The sequence below is a fragment of the Schistocerca gregaria genome, chromosome 8 (assembly GCF_023897955.1).
Source record: "Schistocerca gregaria isolate iqSchGreg1 chromosome 8, iqSchGreg1.2, whole genome shotgun sequence".
NCBI lineage: Eukaryota > Metazoa > Arthropoda > Insecta > Orthoptera > Acrididae > Schistocerca > Schistocerca gregaria.
Window position 1 is genome coordinate 334267227 of NC_064927.1, and position 27073 is coordinate 334294299.

Below are 27073 nucleotides of genomic sequence, written 5' to 3' on the forward strand. Positions count from 1 at the left end.
GGCGTCGGCCGCTCCGCTATGGCTACCATGGTTTCCACGTGTATTCCACGAGAAGGTACTGAGAGCTTCACTGTTGACAAAACAATGCGGCATGTGCTACCGGGTCTCAAGAAACTCTCGATTGGCTTGTCGATACAATTCATATGAACTCTGATCAGGGGCACTCTGCTTATTTTGACGCAGACGAGTACGTGTTTTACGTGTAATTTATGGATCTCCTTCACGTTGAAAGATTATTGTCACGACATGGTTAAATCACCGTGATAATTTCGTTAGTATAGTGCCACTCTGCTGACATTGACTATAACAATGTTCGAGCGTTCAGTCTCCCGCCTGAGGTTAATGACAGCTTTCTAAAAGACATATTGACTCCTTACGGTAATTTGGAAAACGTCTGACGTGAACGTTGGTCTACTTGTAACGTCGCAGCTATTTGCACGGCTGCAGAGTTTTGCAGTAAGATTTATCCTGTTAGGTCAAGCAGTATTGGAGACTAGTAATGAAGCCTCAAGTCCCGTCAGTAGTGTAGTAGGCCGCTGCCGTCATAATGCCATCTGTGGAAGTGTGCGGACCGTGAGAACTGCTTTGTGTGGAGCGTGCTAAGATCACTTATTCATCTCAACTAAGAAACTAAATAGCTATGATAAATGTGATATGTGTGTTGTCAAATTTGGTATAGGAACTGTTATAATTTAGAACAGTGTGTAAAATTTTCATGCGGGTAACTTTAATAGTTTTGGAAATATAAAAATAAACTATTACAGAAGGACTTAACTGACACTTAGTAAAGTAAATTCAGGTAGGAATCACGACAGTTTAAATTTCTTTGTCATTTGAAAATACTAACAGCACTCTCAGTGTACACAAGCTACTTTTAAGGAATTTTGATTCTAAACTTGTAATAATTTTGCTTTCTTAATTGAAACAATAGTTTAAAAGTTGATATTTATGTTTTTTGTTAGTGTGGGAATAGATGGGAGTGAATGTGAATGTGTATGTGGGGACATACGTCAGATTTCCATTTTATATTTTATTACACCATCCGTAACTAGCAAATGTTAAGTAACCGGGATGTCCATAAAACGGGGATTCCCACTAATTGGTGGATGACGTATGTGTAGGAGCATTTGCTTTTGTAATAAGGCAGCCAGAAAGATAGTAAGAGGATACGTAGTTCTAAAGTATATTTCAAGCATAGTTTTCTTTTAATTTTCGTTTGGTTTGGTATTGTGGAACATGTTGTGATTTTTTTGCATTATGAAATGACGTAGATGCATCAGCGAATGATGATTGGAGTAAAGCGGTTTGCGCGCGAAATTGATCATGAAAGGTTAATCCGATTGGATGATCGTTTTCATTAACCAGTGAGAGAAAAGTCTTTCCCGCGTACTTGAATGAGTTATTTCCCTATGAGCGGCGGCATTCAGTCAGTCGTAGAGTCGCTGTCGGACAAGTAGGTCATGTTAAATGTGTCCGAAAAAATTATCTGTAAGATGAAGAAAGAACGGTTAAATCGGACTCGGTTAAATCGCCATGCCGGCAGATGCGATTACGGACATTTCGGTGAAGTTTCGAGAGGTTTTGGTATGTTAGTTGCAGGATAAAACGCGTGTGAAACTATTGGCCTTCGTGAATATTTTGCGTGGTGTGTTCCGTATGCATGTACAGAACATTATGGCGAGCATCTTCTTTCGAAGAATCCACTGAAAAGGACCGAATGTGGAATGGTTTTGTAACAGTGTGTTGCCTCTGTGAATCTCGTATATTTCAGGTTGACCTTAGCGCATTTCCGGCTGTCTTACGTGTGATATAAGCTGCACGAACTAATAGTAAATGTACTACCTATGTGGGTGTGAGCATGGTGACAAATTACATGAAAAGGACCGTAATGAAACATCACTATCTACAAAAAAACATTTTCAATGAAGGGAGGAAGCAACCACTTTTCCCGTTATTAATGGAGATTTACAGGCTCATCTTGTTACTGGAGTTGAGTGGACTTTGTAATCGCAAGTATCGACGGTGGTTTTCTCCAACGCTGCTTTTCTCATCGTCAACGTAGCACCTACCCATGCAGAGCAATGGGTGGTGAATGGACACTATACTGAGGTAGGTGGACATTAATGAAATGGCAAAACGAGACCCGCCAACCACGCCCCGTCGCATACTCAACCCAGATTACTGTCCTATAGTGGAAATCGTTCCGTGGAAAGGCATGTCAAACGCAATACCGTACTCCCTCACATTTACTAAAGTGCGCTTCATTTATGACAGCGGCCGAGTTTATGTTCGTTCTGCGCATCTGACATCACAAAACACAGTCAGCCAATGAACAGAGAACGGCGTTGCCAGAGCTCGATTGCAGTACACGACACGGACGAGTGTCTTCAGTTTTATGAACGTTCAGTCATAAATAAAGTAACTGAACGAAAGCAATGTCTTGATAGCAGAATTTCTTTGATAGGAAGTTTGGAAAAAGCACACTTTATACCAATTGCTTCATATTCTATTAATTAATTAAACCAAACAATCAATAAGCCTCCTAATTGAGGCAATAGCAAGGAAATGTGTTTGTATCATATCCACTAACCGCTTTTTCGCAATAAAGAACAGCGGTAAGTATTTATTTCCTATTGCACTTCGACGAAACATGAGTGATTCAAAGTGCTCTGAACACTATGCGACGTAACTTCTGAGGTTTGCAGTGGCCTGGCACTTGAAACTAATTAAACCTAACTAACCTAAGGACATCATACACATCTATGCCCGAGGTAGCATTCGAACCTGCGACCGTAGCGGTTGCTCGGCTCCACACTGTAGCGCCTAGAACCGCACGGCCACTCCGGCCGGCCGTGAGTAATTCATTGTCATACCAACAGTGTTTGTCGATATTTTGCGTCCTAGTTTAAAGTACTCCAGGAAGTCCATTGAATGACGAGCAACCTGAGCATAATGGAAAAAGTGTTTGGCTGCTGAGTGAAAGGTTCCGATTTCCAACCTTGTACGATGCTTAATATTTTCTTTTTTAAAAAACAATATCGAATTGTCTTACTTCATGAATTTTACTCGTTTGAATGTAATTTTTTTTTAAATTTCTAATGGCATCTGAAAACAACCATAAGGAAAGTATAAGCTACGGCCTTTTCCTCTGCAAACACTTCAAAATTTCATGCAGTGGTTTACTACATTTAATGAAGCACAATAACTGCGTTGAACATCGAAATAAACTAAGTCATTTATGGGTGGGGGGGAACGTATCAGTCAAGATAATGTGTAAAAATCTAATGTTTGGGCCAAATATTTTTTGTGAAATCGAATGATAAGTGTGTCAAAGCAGTCGGAACACCATGTGTGTGCACAGGCGAGCAGTGCAGTGATGACAAAATCGCGCACAGCGCGGAATGCGGGGAGCACGTCTCTGTAGCAGCGAAAGGGTTAATGCGCCCGTGGTGGCTTTACTTCATAAACTGCGCGCTCCCCCCTAAACTAAGTTCGCTTGGCGCGTGCAACTGGCAACGCAGCAATCTCCCGCGTCTGGGCAGGCACGCGCGAACCGCCAAGATAAAAGAATTGAATTATAGTGTTTAGTTATCGCGTTCATGGCATGTCTGCTGATCATTAGGGAACCTGCTTCCTATGCAATGAAAGTGGACACGTGCGGTCTAATTGCCCGCGGCGGGTGTTTGTATTAAAGCCGTCATTAATGCAGCGTCGGAAAATTACGGTTGTTGATCTTGTTCCTTCCACTCCAGACTTCGGAACTACTTCTGCTTCCGATCATAATGCACAAAAAGTCAGTTCTGACAATAATGTAACTGAATTTCCGTATGTCCGCGACAGGTGCAGAATCCTATTGCTCCCCGGGATAACAGTGACAAACAAGCGACGTCGCACTCAAGATGGAGAGAGTGTGGATTTGGCTGTTCCTTATGCCCCAGCCCCCTCCGCATAGACTGTGTCAACTGTTCCTCTCGATACTACGATGCCTTCCACCCGTGGTACGGTGAGTGGCGAAGAAGTTATAGCCGGCATCCCTCCTGCTCGCGATGTGTCTCCTTCTGAGCTGCCTGTGTGTGGAGAGGGAGTGGACCCCCCCCCCCCCCCCCAACCCCTTTCGTCTTCGTGTCCTCTGTGACAGCATGAGAACGCAATGTCCTCCTGCTCCTTCGTCTTCAGATACCGACGGTTTCCAGAATTTTGTGCCTACAACTCCTGAGGAGGATAAAATTAGTGATCAAGTATTGGTAGTTCCACAGAATGCTTCCACCGTAGTCACTGGGCCTGCAGTACATGACCCTTGTGGTGAAAAGCAGGAGGCTATGTCTACGACCCCTCCCACCTCTGTCTGCAGATGCCGCCATGCCACGTAGCCGACATAAACAGCGTATACAACCGGACCATGCGGTGACACGTAAGAAAGCTAAGACAAAAGGTTGTGATGATGGGGGCTCTGGTCCCCCGATATCTGATTCATATGTGGTCTCCGCAATGGACCTTGACGCTTAGCTGTCTACCTAATTCTGCTCATTACGTTCCGTACATCCAGGTATAGTTGTGATGAATGACCCAAGCCTACACGTTCCTTTCCTTAAATAATAATCGTGTGCAATCAGAATTGCGATTTATCTTCGCTGCGTCAGTTCATTTATAATTCATATGCGGACATAGTCTTCTTGCAGGAGGTGTTATTTTGTAATTTCTCCTGGTCGGGTTTCGTATGATCTTTAAGGGGAGCCGGAAGTGGTCAAATCCAAAAAATTACAATTTTTTTGCTACCGAAAAGTAATTTTAACATTCCTCTTTAAAGTAAACTTTGAATTATTGTTCCACTCGCCCTAGAAGTGGAGTTATTACCATTTTTCTCCAAGCCTGCAGAGGAAATGGGCGGCCCCTGAATGCATCTAACACCCTCAGGTGACTTCCTGGCGAACTGCTTGGGATTTTCTCGGCCTGTTACGCATACAGCGCCTTATGTTACGCATATAGCGAGTGTGCAAGGGTTGCCTACATTGTCTGCTGTGACAAATGAAGAGCTAAGAGCGCGGAACATGGTCTCTTCGCTGTTTACCGTTTCGAATTAGTTCAGTGTTGCGCCTGTTGTTGGTAGTACTATACTTCTTGTGTAAAGCGTTGTTCTGGTTACGATGCCACGTTTGAGTAACCGTGCATATAAGAAGAGGAATAACGTAGGGAAAGAAAATGAAAACTATTGCCAAGTTGCGATAGTACAATAACTGAAACAGTCCGTTCTTCTGCTAAGCAACACATGGCCGGCCATAGCCCTGTGACATTTTCTGGCAAGAAGCTGACTGGTGGAATATGTTAGCGACAGTGATGATATTAACGAAGTACTGAATACTGTATTATTATCTTCTGTGCTGAAAGAAAGTGTTCTGTGCAAAATGTGTTCAAGTGTGGAGTGGGACTAGAGATAACAAAGCACTTTGGTTTAGCTTGTGATATGAAGATAATTTGCTCATGTTGCAAGTATCAAATGACTTTCTACAATTCACATTCCCGGCTCTTTGGTGAAAATGGACGATCTAGAGAGTTTGATGTGAATGTTCGACTTGTGTGTGGTCTTTGATCCATTGGAAAATGGTCTGCTGCTGCTAAACTTGCCATCGCCTCCAACCAAATTTGGGTACTACTGTGAACTGGTAGGATCCTCTGTTGAAGTTGTGGCTTTGAAAACCATGAAGGAAGCAGTGGAGGAATCTGTAGAAATGAACGGTGGTTATAGGACTCGGTAGTGCCATTAGATGGTTCCTGGCAAAAGAGGGGTCGTAAATCCCTGAATGGAATTGTAACTGCTACTTGTGGTGATAGTGCAAAAGTAATAGATGTTGCAATATTATCAGAACATTGTAGGTGCAAAAATAAAATTCAAGGAGAGCACATTGGAATCTGTGAGGCAAATTTTAGTGGATCAAGTGGAGCAATGGAAGTGGATGGAGTGAAACAAATTTTTGAACGTTCAGGGTACAATACTACCTTGGGTTTGGTGACTCCAAAGGTTTCAAGACTATAGAGGAACTGAAACCATATGGAAATCAATTTGTAGTTGAAAAGTTGGAATGCATTCGGCATGTGCAAAAGCGTATGGGTGCACGGCTTCGAAGGCTCAAACAAACTTTGGCTTCAAGTAAGCTCAGTGATGGAAAGACAATAGGAGGGAGAGGCAGGCTTACTGATAAGGTGATTGAACGTCTACAGAGATACTATGGGTATGCTATAAGGCAAAATGGTAGTAATGTTAGTGACATGTGAAAAGCAGTGTGGGCTTCCTTCCTTCATACTACCTCTTCCAGTGAATACCCTAAACACAGCCAATTCCCAAAAGATTCCTGGTGCAAATATAATGCAAAAAAGGACTATGATCACAAACATGGTTTGCCGGCAGCTGTGATAAATACAATAAAACCAATTTTTCATGACTTAGCACAGCCAGAATTGTTACACAAATGTCTACACAGAAAGACGCAAAATCTTAATGAGACCGTAAACAATTTGATTTGGAAAGTGATTCCTAAAAGGGTGTTTGTAAGCATAAAAACACTGCACTTTGACATTTATGGTGAAATAGAAACCTACAATCAAGGCAACAGTGAGAAGTGTGAAGTTCTGAAGGCATTAGGATTTACAGCTAGGGTGAACACTGTATGAGCACTAAGAACTATTGACAGAGCAAGGATAAGAGGAGCAGAAAGAAGAGAAAGGCATATGAAGGATGATGGAACAACATGCCAGAAAAGAAGACAGAAGAGGAAGCTTTTGGAAGATGAAGAAGAAAACCTGGCAATCCATCCTACAGTGCAGGAATATATTGAGAAACTTTGATAGCCATTTCCGGTAAATTAGAATTTTTCGAATATAAGGAACATTTTCTCAAACTCCACTCAAGCTAGAGAGATGAAATTTTTATACAGCACTCAAAAAAAAATTGGGTCATTAATAAAAAATATAATTGGAAGGAAACTAGAAAAGATACTCCAAAATCGCTCTGTCATAACTGCAATACTAAACAACTCTATATGTAAAAAAAATTAATTTTTCTATCCGGTAGCTTTTTCATAAATGTTCGTCAAACTTAGTGATTTGAACATGGACAGCATAGGCACCTCCAGCTCCCCTTAACGTAGCACCCGAATATTATACGGGGACGGCCTTATTCTTTCGCAAAGGCGTTTTTATTGCTGAGGTGGAAATGTTGGATAATGGCAGGGGTTGCCAACTTCTTAAGGTTACTGTGGCTCTTTTATATGCTCCTTCTGACACTGGTCGCACAGTGGATCGTTTGAGTTTTTGTAAAAGGGATATTGTAAATCTGTTGCGTAAGAGTCCTCTGGGTACTCTGTTGGGTTATGATTTTAAGTGTGTATCAGGTCCTGTGGATCAATCTCCAGATTTTAATTTTTCTCGTGAATTACATGAACTGGTACGCTCCTTACGTCTAAGAGACGTCTAGATTTCTAAATGCACGACGTTAGTTAAATTTACCCACTTTACTGCGATTCCTAGTAGAAGGTTAGATAGGTTTTACTAACAGACAGATTGATCGATAGTGTTCTTACTGCTGAAGTCATCCCAGCTTACTTTACGGATAAACTATGCTGTGGCCACAGCTCTCAATCTTGACGGGCAACCAGTCAAATAGTTTCGCCCTCTGTGGATGCTAAACAACGCTCACCTGGCTGATCCCTCTCTCGATGATGTGATGTGAGTCGTGTGGGAGCGTACTCTACTGTCCACTGGGAAATACTCTTTGTAACCTCCCCACAAAATACCAAGTCTAACTTCCCATCAAAATAAAATAATATGAATAATATTCTCATTTACTATAACCCCAAAACAGAAAATTCCTAAACCTCGCAACAGTAAAAAAATATAATTATGTCGTACACATTCAGTATAACCTACCAACAGGAAAATTTCGTAACGTATCAATAAAAAAATGTGACTAATCTCTCAATAACAAAATGTGGGTCACTTATAACCTTTCAATAATTGACAGTCAATTTAACCTGGTAAATTTTGGACGTCAGCAATGCTGCGTCATGGCCCTGATACATCATTCTGAATAAACTGAAAAATCTTACCTTAATTAGATTGCCGGATAACGTGTATATATCTGCTCCTATAAGAAAGTTTCCTGGCGCAGCTAAGTGCAATGATGGCCGATAGATTTGTCTTATATGAAAGGAATGAACTGATTTTTCTTTTCAATAATCGGGATGGCCAAGGATTGGAGAAATTAGTGAATTCTTTAAATTAAGATGAATGTCAAAAGTTACTTTTTATGAGAAAGATTATTATTAACAGATTTTTTTAAAACATTTACATGGGACTTTATTTAACAATGCTACATATGCGCGAGGCTGCTTTTACCTTATCCTGCAACGCTCAGGCTCCGCCATCGCTGCACACGACCGGCCCAGCCAACATGATACACCAGACCGCTAGCAACTACTTATTGCTACTGCTACACACTTCCTACTGCCCTCAACACTGCTCTTTGGTCTCAGATTCTCTTACAGCTTACATATCGCACGCAGTAAGTGATCAATCCATCGAAATTACATCAGCTGGAGTGCGCTAGCAACAAATTCTTTAATCATGGACCTCTTACATAACCCTCCACTGGGGGGGTAAAAATTTGGCAGCGATGGTGAGTCAATTGGACTTGCCATGAGCAACAAATTTTTCTATAATCTATTTAGTTTACTTAGGCTACAGTCAGAAAGTATATACATCACTGCTAAGTGCAGAACATATTAAGAAATTAAATAGAGTGCACATGCACTGAGTACAAAATATATTCAGAAATGCCGAAGTATATACGCAATGAGTACAAAATATATTAACAAATGACATAAAGTGCACACACACTGTAGAGGTCTTTAGCATATTTACATGAACTGAATACATTAACAAATGAAATAAAGTGCACACACACTGTATAAGTCTCTATCGTTTTACAAAAATTTAAACGCATTGTATAAGTCTTTACCATTTTATAAAAACTAGGAAAGGAATGGGAAGGATTGCATCAGGGTTGTAGCACAGTAGGTTGCACGTAGCTGCACTGAAAGTCCATATCTTTCTATAGAAGCACAACACCAAGTGAAACAATCTGAAGTTCTCTTCCCTGAAGTATTTATCAGTGGAGCCAAGACACTGAAATGTTGTATTAATATTCAGTGTTATAATTATGGTAGTACATTAGGTACACCAAACAATAGGACCATAATAACATCTCCATCGTTCAAGGAGGTGGACATCTTGATACGTCAACACCATATTCTTGTAGAATACATACTCTTACAGCAACGTAGAATTAATGCAAAACCAATATAGCGCTCCAAGATCATGAGGATGGACAGAATAAACGGATATTGCAATAATTGCTGGTAATTAGGTCAGAAGGTGACGGACACATTAAGTATTATGCTAGTCATCATAGAATTACACTGGTGTATCAACCGATTTGAATAATTATTGGCACTCATTGGTTAGTTACTGAACATTTTTCTGCCTTATTCAGAAGTCATCATTCAAAGCAAGACTTAATTAATGGCATAGCATTATTGCATAAGTCATCATATTACAGTAATCAGTGGCATTCATTGGCCAGTTACAAAGTATCCATATGGTGTTACAAAACATTATTCAGTGTTATTCACAAGTCATCATTTAAAACAGGAGTTATTGAGTGTAGCATCAATCTACTGGGGTTAATATATGATATCACGTAAGTGACGTAAGACATATTTTAAATGTAAGACATTGGAACTATTAATCAAGGTCGGTAGTCCAATAATACATAGACATAATGGAATCAATACATAGAAAATTTGCATTATCTTTAGGACTAAAAATATATCTTAAACTGGTAGCATTATTTAGTTGTATACTCGTAATAGTTGGGACTCGTAATAAATTTTTTTTGATAGCAATGCATTGCATTGGGGTCGATAATTAATTGCTGGGGCATGAAAATATTTGCTTTTGACTTATTGCTGGAAATAAGGTTTATTAACGTCATTCGTCATGAGTCAGCTTTAGCAAGGTTATGAAATAAGTACAGTATATGTGATCACATTCAGAAATGATAGACACAAATTGGTAAAAAAATGCAAGTACTATAACAGGTTTAATAACTAACTACTTATAGCATATTATGTCACGAAAAGATTCTCCTGGAAAAAATACAAAATGGATTATTGAGCTGAAAGAAGAAATCCATATTATGCTGAAAAATAGTGAACTTCGAATTAACAGGTAATGAAACATGCACTTAATATGTATGTACTCTACCTGTCTTTTCCAAAACATTCAGTCATTATACTATGTGACATAAGACATACTGTCAAAAGGAACTGCAACAAATACTTAAATAACTACATAGCATTTCTTAACTAACAGTAAATATATAAACTTCATCATTATCATCATCTGCAAAGAAAAACTTAATTATTCATATTACCATAACTTCATCACTATCATCACTAGCAAAGAAAAACTTCATTATTCATATTAGCATATTATTCACATAACTATTCATCATCATTTATCATCATCTGCAAAAAATAGACACTTCATTATGCATATTCATATTAACATTTCATTCATACAACTATTCATTATCATTCATTAGTTCATATGGTATAGAGTTTCTTACTTCTAGCATATTTCATCACTAAAAGTAACATCTTAGTTCTGTCTGACAGTCTGCATCAATAGCCTTGTATTCTGAAAGAAAAATAATTAGTCAAGACTGCTATCATACGATGTGTACAGAATATTCTGGTTAATGCTTGTTAATTCTAATCCATTTACTCTTCATGACAAGGTATTGCATTTTCTTTCGTTCATTCCGATGGTTAAACTTCCATTTCATAGTAAGCCACTGTGGTTTGTTTAATTTATTTCTTTTACACGTTTTTGCTTTCTGAAAATGATGAATATGGATTAATATCTTGCATTTAATTCATAAACCCATTAAATAAAAACTTGTTTCTAGTAATATAATTAAGCATACAGCATAGCATGACAGAAAACGTATTAGGTCAAAAACATAGTCAGTTTCCAAGTGCAAAAATGTACACACAGTATCATAATGTAGAAGCAAAAAATGTAGAATAGTCAAGGTATTGAGATATCATAAGGAAAAATGTCAAAGTCAACTGGTGTTTGTTACATCTTCAACATTTGATAGTGCATACAGACAAAAATTCTACTTTCGATAGGATAACAATCATAAATACAAAAAATATCGAAAGTGTGCATGGTCCGATATACAACGACAAGAAAAGCGACCTTCTAACATTACCTTGCCGGGCACTTGCCAGGAAAAAATATGATAATCATCAGTAAGTGTTCATATCAATAACCGGAAAAGGCATTACAATGTGATAAATCATAAAGTATGTTCATTCAATAAAGGGTTTAATATTGGAAACATGGTGATTGCCTTTGCTTTTTCTGGTTCTCAAAGTTTCAACGTGGACTATATTAGGGTGAGGAATGCTGCGTATTCTATATGGACCTGCATAGAGAAGCTCAAATTTACTGCATCTACTCTTTCCTGTGTTGGATAAATAGTGTGTACGTACTAATATCTTCTGTCCTATGTGAAAGTCACGGCGTGTAAAAACCTGTTTTTGCTGTCTTCTACGGCGCTCTGCGGCACGTTTGATGTTGTTGAGCGCAATCTCAATTATTTCATGGTGGCGTAGTCGACGAGATGTAGGAAAGGATACTAATTCTTGAATTTTGTTAGGTGGTCCAACATTTTTCAATATAACAGTCGGAGATAACACAGTGGATTCATTTGGTATGGAGTTAATTACATCCTGGAATGAGAGTATGTGTGTATCCCAATCAATATGTCTTTTATGGCAGTACATTCTACACAGTTTACCAATTTCTTTCATCAGTCGTTCACAATGGTTCGAAGAAGCGTGATACTTGGATATATAGATCGGAGAAATGTCTCTAGCTCGTAACATACGTGTCCATATCGCAGATCGAAATTGTGGTCCATTGTCGGAAATTACTTTCAATACATGCCCTACATGAAATAAAAAATGTTTTACAAATGCATTCGAAATAGATTTAGCAGTAGCTTTGTGCAACGGAGTGAAGGTAACAAATTTCGAAGTGAGTTCAACAGCGACAAAGATGTAGCAAAAACCTCTATTAGTTCTGGGAATCGGTCCAAAAATGTCTGCAGCGGCCATGTCTCAATTTAACAGGTACAATGGGATGTAACGGAGGAATACGTGAAGTCGTGTCTGATTTAGCTTTTTGGCAGATTTTACATGATGCTAAAACTCGTCGAATACGTTTCTCCATGTTGGCAAAATAACAGTTCTGTCTCAGTATAAGAAAACATTTCCTGGCTCCATAATGTGCGTAACTGAAATGAGTATACGAAATTAATTTGTTAACAAGCTCGTCAGGAATACATAATAACCAGTTATTGCCGTCAGGGTGAGAGCAGCGGAACAGAATGTTATTGCGTACCATGTAATGGTTTCTAATGGTAACGTTATTCTTATCTTGCCAAAGGTGTTTAATTTCTTTCCATACGTTCTATTTACTCTGCTCTTGTGCTATGTCTCGTAATGACGATGAAATGAAATTTTCAAATGCGACATGTTGAATATACATGAAGCCAGAATTTGCTTGGCTAAAGTTGGTAGCGATGTCTTGCTGAATGTTGCAGAGAGAACGGGATAGTGCGTCTGCTATAATATTTTGTGTACGAATATACGGAGTAGGATAATGTTTAACTTTAAATGTGTCATGCTGTTTAACTTGAAATTCATATATAAAACCGGACATGGTACCAGGGATGTTGTCCAAAACTGGAGGTTTGATGTAAAAGAATATTGCGTAGTTTAGTACGTTCGACGTCTGTATTTGCACTGCTTTGTTTTAATTTATCACAAATCATATGCATAACGTCATAGTCAGCTTCGTCTGGTGTATTATAATTGTGTACGTTCGTATCGGTGAACAATGTCGAATGACAGTCTATGTTACTTGATGTAGAAATGACCTCTGTTCGTCTGCAGATAAAGCGTGCTGAAATTCTAATGCCAGTTGGTAATTTTCATCCTTTAACATGAAATAGGAATTTTGAAAGTCAATAATTGCGTCGTGTTGTACCAAAAAATTCGTACCTAAAATAACGTCTGTAGTCAATAAGGGAAAAATCCAAAAATGTGAGTGAAACGTATGACCTGCAATACACTTATCATTATAAGTGTGTCTGTAATTTTACATCTACTCCTTTATCAGATACTGCTCATTTTACTTTAGTTTTACCTAATGGTGACGTAGGATAAATATTATCTTTGTTGCATTCGTTGAAGGTTTCTTCATTTATATCTGGCATAGGTGATCTAGAATCGATTACTGCTGAAAATGTGGATGATCCGATCTTTACTTCAATGACAGGGTGGCAAATGGTTTTTGTATAACTGGTTTTTCATGCAAAAGTGTTTCTCGGATGTCGTCAAAAGTAATAACATTTTCGCGAACAAGATTCTGTGTGTCAAAAGTATTGCTTACGTCGCATGGAAAATGCAACCTGTACTGTATCTAGTCAAATTCTTTCTGACCTACTGTTATTTGCGGGAGGATGCTGTAGTATTTCGACTATTTGTACTGTTCTGTTATTTCTTCCTGACGTATTACGTTCGGAGTGATATCTACTGTCTGGTTCATTCATGATAATCTGTTGTAGCCGATGCTTCTGATGCTGGTAAGACCGACTGTTACGCTGAAAACTGTGCTCATTACTTTTACGTCTGTCATAATAATCATTGCTATACGGCGCATTGCGATATGAGTTGAAATGGGGTGTTTTCTGTACGTACTGATTTCCTTGTTGCTGTGCGTTACTATTTGGTTGAGCCGACGCTATACGTCTAGGCGGCGAAATATTAAAGCTTGGTTGACCTTGCAGACTACATTGTTGGTTATGTGTTCTAACCGGCTGGTTTTGGTGCTGTTGCGGAGAAAACCCTCTATTGTTGCCAAAATGTGTCTGTGATTGCTGAAAATTTTGTACATACTGATGATTAACATTTTGTCTGTTATTAAAATTACGCTGGTAATTCTTGTCGCTTCGGGAGTGTCTAAAGAAAACTGTCACTTTCGGTAAAAACTTGACATATCAGGCTTTCTTTACTCATTCTTAATCCTAGATAGATCGATAGTTGAAGAGTTGTTTCGACAGATATAAAGGATAGTAAAAGAGAAGGTAGCAGTGCAGAAAACTAAAGATGAAATAGCACTACTACGGCTCGGGGCCCCTGTGCACGATACGGCACATATTCATCGAAGTGTAATGAATCTCCTGAGGTCCCTTACGCGCTGCAAATAAATTTTAGTTTCTGCGTTACAGGCAATGCCGATGAAAATTCAAAAACAAATTGTTGTATCCAGGCCAATTCTAGTTTCTGCATTACAGACCAAGCTGATGAAAATACAAAAGCAAGGATGTATTTGTGTTCTGTCACTTTTAAATACGTTAGATTTTTTTACGGATAAAAATTGCTTATGAGCAACGTTATCGTCTCCGAGTGTGTGAACTGGTTCAGGATTGTATGATAATCTGTTTGTCTGTGGCTGTTCGGAATCTAAGTCACGTACTGTCTGTAAATTACCTAAATTCTACTTGCTGTGTGAGTGTGAGAAATGTTCGGAGAGTGGCGTATGCTGAGTCGTGTTACAGGCTGAGACATTTTTCGTTTCCGTCACTTCTTGCTGTAAAGACGACACTTTTCTACGCAATGTATTATTGGACGAACCTATCTCACTGATTGTCTGCTGTAAATGTTCGAATTCGGGTGTTTGATTGAAAGAAATTGGTGATGTATCGTCTGATTTGGTGTCATTGTTATTTTCGATAACGTCAATACGACTGGCCAATTAAAATTTTTCAGTTAATGCTTTAACCTGAGCATCATTTTTAGTGTCACAAGCATTAATTTGTTTTTGGATTTTACGGGTAGTTTTGTTCAATTTCTTAACGTCTGCTTTAATAACATCGGGATCCTGTATTAATTCTAATTGTTCAAGTCTGTTGGTCACTGTCTGAAAGTCTACTGTGTGTGTGTCTGTTTTTGTTTTAAGATCGGAGATTTCATCATGCAATTCGGTGTTCAACTGTTTAATAGTATTGATTTCGTCTGATACTGTAGCAATGTTATTGTCTACGTATGTTTTTGCTTTCGTAAATAATTTACGCTAATCTTCCTGTCTCTGTGCAGTAATTATTTCCATGACTTGTTTCTTTACTTTGTTCTGTTCCTGTATGAATTTACGGTAACGCGTTTCACTGTTTTGTAGGTGGTGATTAAAACGTTCGTCAATTTGGCTGTTTTGTTGTTCAAATCGCATCCAGTGTGCGTGAAAGTTCTGATGACATTAATTTAAACTCGTCGCGTAACTGTGTTGCGTTTTCAGAACATTGTTTAGCGACTGCACTAATTTCATCTCTTGTAATTTAGTTGTGCCTGCATGTGTATTACTTAATTCTTGTGCAACGGATCTAATTTCTTCAATACTATTCCTAGCACAAGCCTTTATTTCCTCACGTAATTGTTCTCTAGTATCATGACATTGCACAGCAACGGCTGCAGTCTGTTCATTAATCTGTTTGATGTTATCATTAATTTGTTTGATCGACCTGTCGTGTTTTTCATTCGACTGTTTGAAACTTTCATTAAGTTGTTAGAAATTGTTGTCTTGTTTTTCATTCGACTGTTTGGAACTGTTGTCTAGTTTTTCATTAAGTTGTTTGTTCGATTCATTAATTTGTTATTTGAGATTTTCATTAAGTTGTAGCAATAATGCCACAACTCGATCCATGCCAAAATTAGCTGCTGTATTCTCTGTGCTGTGTGATGGTGTATCTGCATGTGTCACGTTTTGTATAACCATTTGGTCATTGTCTGATTCACAAAAAGGTTTGCCAATCGGATGTGCTCTGTTGGTCACTACAGCGGAATCAAATAAATCTGATGTGCTTTGTGTATATTGGTCACCTTCGTTAGAAACAACTATCTGTTCGCTACGTAAATTTTGCAAATCAGCCGTGTCAAACTGGACAGCGTTCATTGTCACGGAAAGTGCCCCGTCATCAATTGTCGTTAAATTTACAGTGGACACAATTGAATTTGTTTGCTCATCATTTAGATTATAATCATTACTGGTGGTCGGTACGCACTGATTGTCTGTAACTGGTGGATTATTATCAAGACACTGAGTGTCGCTGGTATTATCGGTCAAATTATTAAAATCGGCTTTTTCACCCATTACGACTCGCGATGTACTGTTAGCAGTTTTTTGGGGCATTTTCACAAATCAAAACTAAGCACAAAATCGAACAAAGACAAAGCAAAAATGGAACAGATACAGTTACAACAAAGAGCGATAAATTGCCGATGATCCGTGAAAGAAAAAGTGACAAATTAGTAAATGCGTTGAGCCAGATGCAAACTACTTTTAATATTAAGTAAATAAGAGCAGATATATAACTGACTACTTCTCAGAAATTCACAAAAATACGATCCTGGCCGGTTGTCGAAAAGTTTAACCTCCTCACAAAATACCAAGTGTAACTTCCCAACAAAATAAAGTAATATGAATAATATTCTCATTTAGTGTAACCTCAAAACAGAAAATTCCTAAACCTCTCGACAGTAAAAAAAATATAATTATGCCGTTCACATTCAGTATAACCTACCAACAGGAAAATTGCGTAACGTATCAATAAAATAATGTTACTAATCTCTCAATAAAGAAATGGGGGTCACTTATAACCTTTCAATAATTGACAGTCAATTTAACCTGGTAAATTTTGGACGTCAGCAATGCTGCGTCATGGCCCTGATACATCATTCTGAATAAACTGAAAAATCTTACCTTAATTAGATCGCCGGATGTATCTGCTCCTATAAGAAATTTTCCTGGCGCAGCTAAGTGCAATGCTGGCCGATAGATTTGTCTTATATAAAAGGAAAGAACTGATTTTTCTTATCAATAATCGGGATGGCAAGGATTGGAGAAATTAGTGAATTCTTTAAATTAAGATGAATGTCAAAAGTTACTTTTTATGAGAAAGATTATTATTAACAGATTTTTTAAAAACATTTACATGGGACTTGATGTAACAATACTACATATGCGTGAGGCTGCTTTTACCTTATCCTACGACGCTCAGGCTCCGCCATCGCTGCACACGACCGGCCCAGCCAACACGATACACCAGACCGCTAGCAACTACTTACTGCTACTGCTACACAGTTCCTACTGCACTCAACACTTCTCTTTGGTCTCAGATTCTCTTACAGCTTACATATCGCAAGCAGCACGTGAGCAATCCATCGAAATTACATCAGCTGGAGTGCGCTAGCAACAAATTCTTTAATCATGGACCTCTTACATCTTCCACCCTTGACTGGTGGATACAGGTAGTAAAACCGAGGCTCAGGCAGACGGTAATACTTTTCTGTGCTGCCAAAGCGAGCGACTTTCGGAGAACTTATGAATATTACTGTTTCATTGTGCGTGAACTTTATGCTGCTTCTGAAAATCCCCCTCCGCGAATTGTTAGGCATGTAAGGACAAAGTTTTTGACCCTGAAGAGAATCCAAAACAAAATTTTGAAAATACGAATGATGCCGCGTTGATTCGTGGTGGAAAAACTGGCTTCTTTATATCGGTTGCTTTGGCATCAGACCCGTCACCGACGTGCTTGTATTCGTTCTCTCACGACAAACGATGGACGTATCGTAATGTCGCGAGCTGATATAGTGCGTATTTTAGACCAGTACTATGTAGACATCTACGAAATCGATGAGTCCAATGTAACCTTTTAAGACCCACTTGTGAAAATCTGGGATAGATAATTACACCCGAACATAATGCAAAGCTCTTAGCTGCCTTTTAGCCGGAGGACGTTTACAAACTTATTGTGCTTTCTCAACAGTCCTCAAGACTAGATGGCCTTCTAAAAGAATTTTACGCCTCTTTTGGCCGTTGTTGGGTGCTACTTTTACCTCCCTATTGAATGAAGTGTTACAGGGTAGGGTGGTGCCGACCTCTTTCAATGTGGGAAAAATTTTTGTAATCCCAAAACGAACTGGATTGGCAACCCCTGATAGCTTTCGCCCACTTACTTTGTTAAACTTATAAGAGTGTAGTGAGGGCAGTTAATAGTAGGATGGCGGCTCTGATGGAGGAGATTGTTGCAAAACATCAAAGCTGCGTATCTGGTCGTACCCCTATAATCGAGTGTCGTGACGTGATTTCGGTTGCTGCTGTCACGCCCGTCCCTTGTGCGACTGCTTGCCTAGACTTTGACAAAGACTTTGATCGCGTTAATCACGTATTTCTGCTTCGGACTGTGGAGGCAGTAGGTTTCACGGCTGACACACGGCAAATGCTCTCAAATTGGTTTAGGGTTATTTCTGCTTCGGTGGTTGTCAATGGCCAACTGCAGCCCCCAATTACTGACCGCAGGAGAGTGCCTCAAGGAAGCCGGCTGTCAGTGACTTATTTTGTGCCCCTACTATGGATGCTATCATCCCAGCTGAACGGTTCCGGAGGGACTACAGCTGTTCGTCCATACGCGGATGACGTGATAGTTCTACTTTGCAATCCTGCTGAGATACCTCGACTGAAGGCTGTAATGGACGGTTTTTCTTCGGAGTTCAGGTGCTAAACTTAATGAAGATATATGCAAGCTTCATCCCTTGTGATGTTTCGATAACGTGGTTGTTCCATGGGCTTCTGCGGTGGACCGCCATACGGCTCTCGGTATCATCATCGATCGTTGTCCATTCAAAATGGCGGCCCTAAACTGTAAGTCTGTTACGCAACAAAATTCCAGCAGCGATACCAGAGAATGAAAGGCGTTCTCTTACTCTCCTCCATAAAATCCGAATACTGGATACGCACGTCTTATGCAAAGTTTATTACCCGGACCAAATTTATCCGCTTCCCTCGATGATGGCGAACAACAACAATTGTCTGGTTGTTTCTTATGGAAAATACATATATTCCGCTTACGGTATGAGGTGATCTCGAAGCCTCGCCCCTTTGGAAGGGTGGGGGGGTTACTGGAGCTGACTACCTGACTGATATATGAAGGAAGATGTTATATGTGGTCGTACTGTTTTGACAATAACTCAAGAAACTCACACATTCACGTCTCATTTATTTCTCTGTGTCCGTCCACCTAGTGTTGAACCCCCTATTGATGTTGCTCGCATAAATTATTAAACATATTCGTGACTTCTGTGTTGCGGTTAGCTGTTTAGTGGCTGACATCTTATGGAGTCCTGTCTTCACCATGATATTCTTAAGGATTCGTTTGGAAGCAGTTCCTTGGCCGAACCTCGTTGAAAGAGAATCGTCGCAATGAACCTGGACGAAAGTTTGGTTCAGTTTCAGTCTTACGATTTTGCCGATGCACGTTGCGTCCTCATGCTACAAGGTAATAAATAACTTGATTCCAACGGAGCGACTTTTCCTTATCAGGCTCAGTGACCCGGATTTATATAGTAGTTGTACGTCTCCCAGTACGATACGACATCGCTTTACTTGCGGAGGTCATATGGCAAAATTATCTTGGATCCGGACACCAGGACACAATTGGCCTTCCTTACTCGATCTTCTGAAACTGCATGCACTACGGACACCATTTTGCGCCCAGATTCTTCTCTCTTTCCACGGGCGAAAATCCATCTCGTTATGTGGTTGCTGGGACGCTTCGTTCATTATGTTATAGAAGGCGAGGGAGGAGATCACATGAACTTCATGCAGTACATGATCACTGCCTATTGGACATGACTGCGAATGCCTTGATATCGAGACCTCTGCGCCAAAATGTTTAACCTTCTTCTCCGTCGCCATGGTATTGGTCAATTAAATTTTTCTTATGATACCTGTTTTTCTTTGTTATGTATGTTCCGCTCTGATCTGCATCGGCTTGTCATCTCCTGGTTTCCCTGTCCGTTCTGTTTTGTGTTTTGACTCAGCCTCGCTCCAGTTCTATTGTAAATGTGTATAGATGTAGTACGGATACACATGAGCGTGTATAATCCTAGCGATCAACGTGGGATTTTTCATAGTTTTTATTTGAAATGGAATCTTGTTTCGTTTTCCTTCTACTTTTAGATTCTATTGCAAACTAAAAAAACACAAAATTTTAAAAAACTACTAAAATTCATATTAAAATAATTGGTGATAGATATCATGTACCGTTGGTGATGGTTTGTCGGCTACGTTCTCGTTTTTTTTTCCTTCTCATTTCATTTATTATTAAGTTATCATAATTAATTTTTTCCCCCATTTGCAACTTATTTTACACTACTGGCCATTAAAATTGCTACACCACGAAGACGGCGTGCTACAGACACGAAATTTAACCGTCAGGAAGAAGATGCCGTGATGAGCAAATTATTAGCGTTTCAGAGCATTCACACAAGGTTGGGGCCGGTGGTGACAATTACAACGTACTGACATGAGGAACGTTTCCAACCAGTTTCTCATACACAAACAGCAGTTGACCGGCGTTGCCTCGTGAAACGTTGTTGTGATGCCTCGTGTTAAGAGGAGAAATGTGCACCATCACGTTTCGGACTTTGATAAAGGTCGGATTGTAGCCTATCGCGATTGCGGTTTATCGTATCGCAACATTTCTGCTCACGTTGGTCGAGATCCAATGACTGTTAGCAGAATATGGAATCGATGGGTTCAGGAGGGTAATACGGAACGCCGTGCTGGATCCCAACGGCCTCGTATCACTAGCAGTCGAGATGACAGGCATCTTATCCGCATGGCTTAAACGGATCGTTTGCAAGACAACAACCATCTACACGAAAAGTTCGACGACGTTTGCAGCAGCATGGACTATCTGCTCGGAGACCATGGCTGCGGTTACCCTTGATGCTGCATCACAGACACGAGCGCCTGCGATGGTGTACTCAACGACGAACCTAGGTGCACGAATGGAAAAACGTCATTTTTTCGGATGAATCCAGGTTCTGTTTACAGCTTCATGATGGTCGCCTCTGTGTTTGGCGACATCACCGTGAACGCACATTGGAGCCGTGTATTCGTCATCGCCATACTGGCGTATCACCCGGCGTGATGTTATGGGGTGCCAACGGTTACCCTTCGATTCCAGCGAAACTCTTCATTTCAGCAGGATAATGCAACGGCCGCATGTTGCAGGTCCTGTACGGTCCTTTCTGGACACAGAAAATGGTCGACTGCTGGCTGCCCAGCACTTTATCCAGATCTGTCACTAATTTAAAAAGTCTGGTCAATGGTGGCCGAGCAACTGGCTCGTCACATTATGCCAGTCACTACTCTTCGTGAACTGTGGTATCGTGCTGAAGCTGCATGGGCAGCTGTACCTGTACACGCCATCCAAGCTCTGTTTGACTCAATGTCCAGGCGTATCAAGTCCGTTATTACGGCCAGAGGTGGTTGTTCTGGGTACTGGTTTCTCAGGATCTATGGTCCCAGACTGCGTGAAAATGTAAACACATGCCAGTTCTAATATAATATATTTGTCCAATGAATACCCGTTTTTCATCTGCATTTCTTCTTGGTGTAGCAATTTTAATGGCCAGTACTGTACATGATGATTTGACTATGGTCTACTGAAGTGTCATAATAGTACCAAGTGATTATGACAATAAGAAAAAGTTAGGCGACCGTTCGCGATAAGCGGGCAATCCGGGATCGAGTCCCGGTCCGGCACAAATTACCATTTGTTGTTATTCCCTTGCACAGTTGAAGGTTGACCATATTCGCAATTGGTAATACAATTCATGTGTTATAGAAACATGGTGATTATTTTAAAAAGTGGTGTCACATATCTGTGGCAGTTTGACGTGTTGTGCACCATGCAACAGAAGTTACTTGGTCTCCAATAATAATGTGTAACCTACGTTTGAGGTACCACCGTACTAAATTAATAGTAAACCTTTGGAGCCTGTAGTATGATTTGAGTGTGTTGAGATGAAACTGGAATACGATATGAGAAAAGGTGACCAAATGGAAAGTGAAAAAAATTAGCAACCAGTGGCAAAAGAAATGACCTTCTTCAGAAGATTATAATTATCACGTTATTAACGAGAATAAAAAAAGGTATGTGTGCGTCATATTACTGACGTGCTCTTAAATTCCTTTGATTCCAATCTTCTGAAGAGGGGCACTAGGTGCCTGAAACCTGCAAAGAAATAAAACCTCTTTTGTGCAACTAGTTGCTGATTTTTCCAACAAATATCCTTACAGTTGCTGAAGATGGTGAAGTACTAAACGTCACTAACCAGTAGGGAAGGCGAATAGAAGATGCCTAAGGATTACAGCATCTTGTCCCTTACGACCACATAGACCTAACTACGTCCTGAAATGTAAATTGCGGTAGAAACTGCACACTGCTGTGACCTTGTTGATGTGGAAACGTATCAGTGACCGCCAACACCAATGATCCATAAATACTATTTGATGAATATGGAATACTTTTCCCTAATAAACCTCAGTTGCATCTCGGTTTACTGATAGCATCGTGAAACATATCAGAAAAACAACAAGCATTTGAAAATGGTTAATTTACCGTATAACTTTTTGTGCATGTATGTCATTTTGAAAATCGCTGAAGAGCGGCAAGAGTATCTCTTCCAATTTGCTCGAACTTGGTAAGACGAGATTCGAAATACAAAAATTAAGATGTATGGCTGTCCTAAATTACAGTACTTTACTGGGCATGGCACTGTTGTTATGCCTTTCTCTTCATCTGAATTGCCTTCAACCCATGCGTCAAGCACAATGAAGGCATATATCGTCTGTCAGAATATGAAAAGTTCTTGTGACGTATCGATAGTACTTTCCCTTCTACTGAACATTTGTCATTCAGTGTAGTATGACTGGTTGAACTAGTAACAAATCCATCAAGAAAAGGAAGTACTCTTCTTCAGATACAGTAGCATACACACATTTGATATAGTAATGTCTGTATTTCAGTAACTACATAACAATGCGCAGGTCACAGTAAGGTACGTGGTGGACGGTACTTCGTAATAATTTAAGATACTGTGAGTTATTCAGTTCGCTTGTGCACCGAAGGGAAAGTGATTCACTATGTCTCTGTAAGTATCCTAACGCCTTGATGATCTCTATTAAAATGGCAGCATAGTTGTACTGAAATCTGGACGCCTGTGATCAGCTGTGTGCATATAAATACTCTGAGTCTGAGATATTATTATGGCAAGTAGTAGCGAGCGAGCAGTCGGCGAGTGGAGTCGGTACTTTCAACAGAAGTATCTATTCTGTTTCCCATTTTTCAGTTGAGTTGTCCTTTTTCTTTTACTTTATTATATGACACACTTATTCCAACTGATTTAAATTTCACAACTTATACACATCTCTTTAGAATTGATACCAGAAGTACTCTGCGAATAATTTGTCAAACTTTACAGTTGTCTTTGTTCTTAATTCTGTTTTCATTAAAGGATTTCGATTCTGTATAATATTGACCTGCTACTCACAATTACATTTCTCTTCATATATTGTTGTAAGGTTGTTATGTTATAAAGATGTAATGTTAATAAATAAATTACAAAAAAGGAAGTGGTCTGATGGCAGTGCTCGGTGGAGAGAAGCCGCGCGACATGAGAGATCGCAGGCTGCCGTGATCACGCTAGTAGCTCCGGAGGAAACTTTGATATTATTTGAGAATTTTTGGTAATTTGCCTTTTCGATGCACGTAGCTATTGGTTGTTTCTGCACTGGAACGATTTTGTCACATTCGGGTATGGATGCACTTAGAGTAATAGTCGTATCTTTTTTGCGCCTAGAAACGTGTTTATTGAGTGTAGACATTGTGGAACAATTAAAAGTCTGTTCAAAGTTTGTCACCACGTAATCATCAATTTTATGGATACAGTAAATTATAAGTTTTTATTGGTTGCTTTCATTATTCTTTACATCGTTTAAGGGTAGTTGACCGACCCCTCCTGATCATTCACTTCCTATGTGTAAAAGTATGGCATTAATTGTTCAATTACTCCATACATTGCACTCAATATGGATCGCAGTATTGCTTTTCGAAATATTTTAGCATTTTGCTGAACTTGTAGTAGCAACGACAAGATAAAGTTAATGGTATGTTGCGTACAGGAGAATTGAAAAACAGTGGTTAGGGCACTTTAGAAGATATATTAAAACTTGCAGTCAGATTGTTGAGAATTGATTTCTTTAGACACACTTCGATGCGTCTATTACGTGGATTATTAGTCACGCTTCAGTGCAACACTCATAATAACGAGTTAAGTAAAGCTATTTTGTCTTAAACTGACATGGTGAGATCGTGGCTGTATGCAATTAATGTAGGTTGATTCTTACAAAGAAGAAATCAGCAACCAGCCACTATTAATTCTGCTATTTATTTAAGTAAATAGCACCGTAACCGGTTTCGAACTGAAAAGTTCATCTTCAGACGGCTGTTCACATTATTTATAAGACGCACTTTACATAATTATATAATACTTTTTGGTGTGTGTGTGTTACTTTGCACAATATGGTCATTTGCAAATCAAATAAGTGCCTCATATACTATACAATATTTGAAAAATGCAATCCTGCAACTTCGCAAAAAATTTTCACGGAATTTTCGATGGCACCAACACACCAAGAATATTTCGCTGCAGTGGAAACGTAAATATCAAAAACTGATAATTATGCAAAGTGCGTCTTATAAATATTGTGAACAGCCGTCTGAAGATGAACTTTTCAGTTCGAAACCGGTTACGGCGCTATTTACTTAAATAAATAGCAGTATTAATAGTGGCTGGTTGCTGTTTTCTTCTTTGTAAGAATCAACCTACATTAACGATTTAAGTGTTGTTGTTGTGTCACGCTTCAGTGCATCTTTGCAAGCTTCATCATCTCCCAGTACCTATCGCAACCTACATCCTTCTCAATCCGCTTGGTGTATTCATCTCTTGGTCTTCCTCTACGATTTTTACCCTCCACACTGCCCTCCCAATGCTAACTTTGTGATACCCTGATGCCACAGAACATGTCCTACCAACCGATCCCTTCCTCTTGCCAAGTTGTGCCACAAACTCCTCTTCTCCCCAATTCTATTCAATACTTCCTCATTAATTATATGGTCTTCCGCATTCTCCTGTAGCACCACATTTCGAAAGCTTCTATTCCCATCTTGTGCAAACTATTTATCGTCCACGTTTCACTTCCATACATGGCTACAATCCATACACATACTTTCAGAAACGACTTCCTTACACTTAAATCTATACTCGATGGTAACAAATTTCTCTTATTCAGAAACGCTTTTCTTGCATTGCCAGTCTACGTTTTATACCCTCTCCACTTCGACCATCATCTGTTCTTTAGCTCCCCAAATAGCAAACCTCCTATAATACTTAAAGTGTCCCATTTCCTCATCTAATTCCCTCACCATTATCCGACTTAATTAGACTACATTCCATTATCCTCGTTTTGCTTTTGTTGATGTTCATCTTATATCCTCCTTTCAAGACACTGTCTATTCCGTTCAACTGCTCTTCCAAGTCCTTTGCTGTCTCTGACAGAATTACACATCTCTCGACTCATATAACTGCCATCTGGTTTCTGTACAAATTGCAAATAGCCTTTCGCTCCCTGTATTTTACCCCTGCCACATTTAGAATTTGAAAGGGAGTATTCCAGTCAACATTGTCAAAAGCTTTCTCTAAGTCTAGATTTGCCTTTCCTTAATCTTTCTTCTAAGATAAGTCGTAAGGTCAGATTGCCTCACGTGTTGGGGGCCTTGTTTCGACTCAGGTCTTTCGGTGCTCTGTCAAACTCTTCACGCAGTATCATATCTCCCATTTCGTCTTCATCAACATTCTCTTCCATTTCCAGAATATCGTACTCAAGTACGTCGCCCTTTTATAGACCCTCTATATACTCCTTCCACCTTTCTGCTTTCCCTTCTTTGCTTAGAACTGGGTCTCCATCTGAGCTCTTGATATTCATACAAGTGGTTCTCGTTTCTCCAAAGGTCTCATTAATTTTCCTGTAGGCAGTATCTGTGTTACCCCTAGTGAGATAAGCTTCTACATCCTTACATTTGTCCTCTAGCCATCCCTGTTTAGCCATTTTGCACTTCCTGTCGGTCTCATTTTTGAGACGTTTGTATTCCTTTTTGCCTGCTTCATTTACTGCATTTTTATATTTTCTCCTTTCATAAATTAAATTCAATATTTCTTCTGTTACCCAACGATTTCTACTAGTCTTCGTCTTTTTACTTACTGGCTCCTCTGTTGCCTTCACTACTTCATCCCTCAGAGCTACCCATTCTGCTTCTACTGTATTTCCTTCCCCCATTTGTGACAACTGTTCCCTTATGCTCTACCTGAAACTCTGCACAACCTCTGGTTTAATCAGTTTCTACAGATCCCATCTCCTTAAATTCCCACCTATTTGCAGTTTCTTCGGTTTTAATCTACAGTTCATAACCAATAAATTGTGGTCAGAGTCTACATCTGCACCTGGAAATGTCGTACAATTTAATACCTAGTTCCTAAATCTTTGTCTTATCATTATATAATCTATCTGATACTTTCTAGTATTTCCAGGATTCTCCCATGTGTACAACCTTCGTTTATAATTCTTGAACAAAGTGTTAGCTATGATTAAGTTATGCTCTGTGCAAAATTCTACCAGATTGCTACCTCTTTCATTCCTTTTCCCCAGTCCATATTCACCTACTATGTTTCCTTCTCTCTATTTTCCTACTCTCGAATTCCGGTCCCATGACTATTAAATTTTCGTCTCTTCTTCTTCTTTTATCTCATCACACATTTCATCAATTTCTTCATCATCTGCTTTTAGATAGCAACTTCGTATTGCTTCATATACTCCCATTTAAGTTCTTGGATAATCTTGGTTGCACCTTCTATCGGCTGCTAGGATTCTGTTATCTTTTAATACGTCTAACGCCGTTACTTCCTGACAACAACTCAAAACT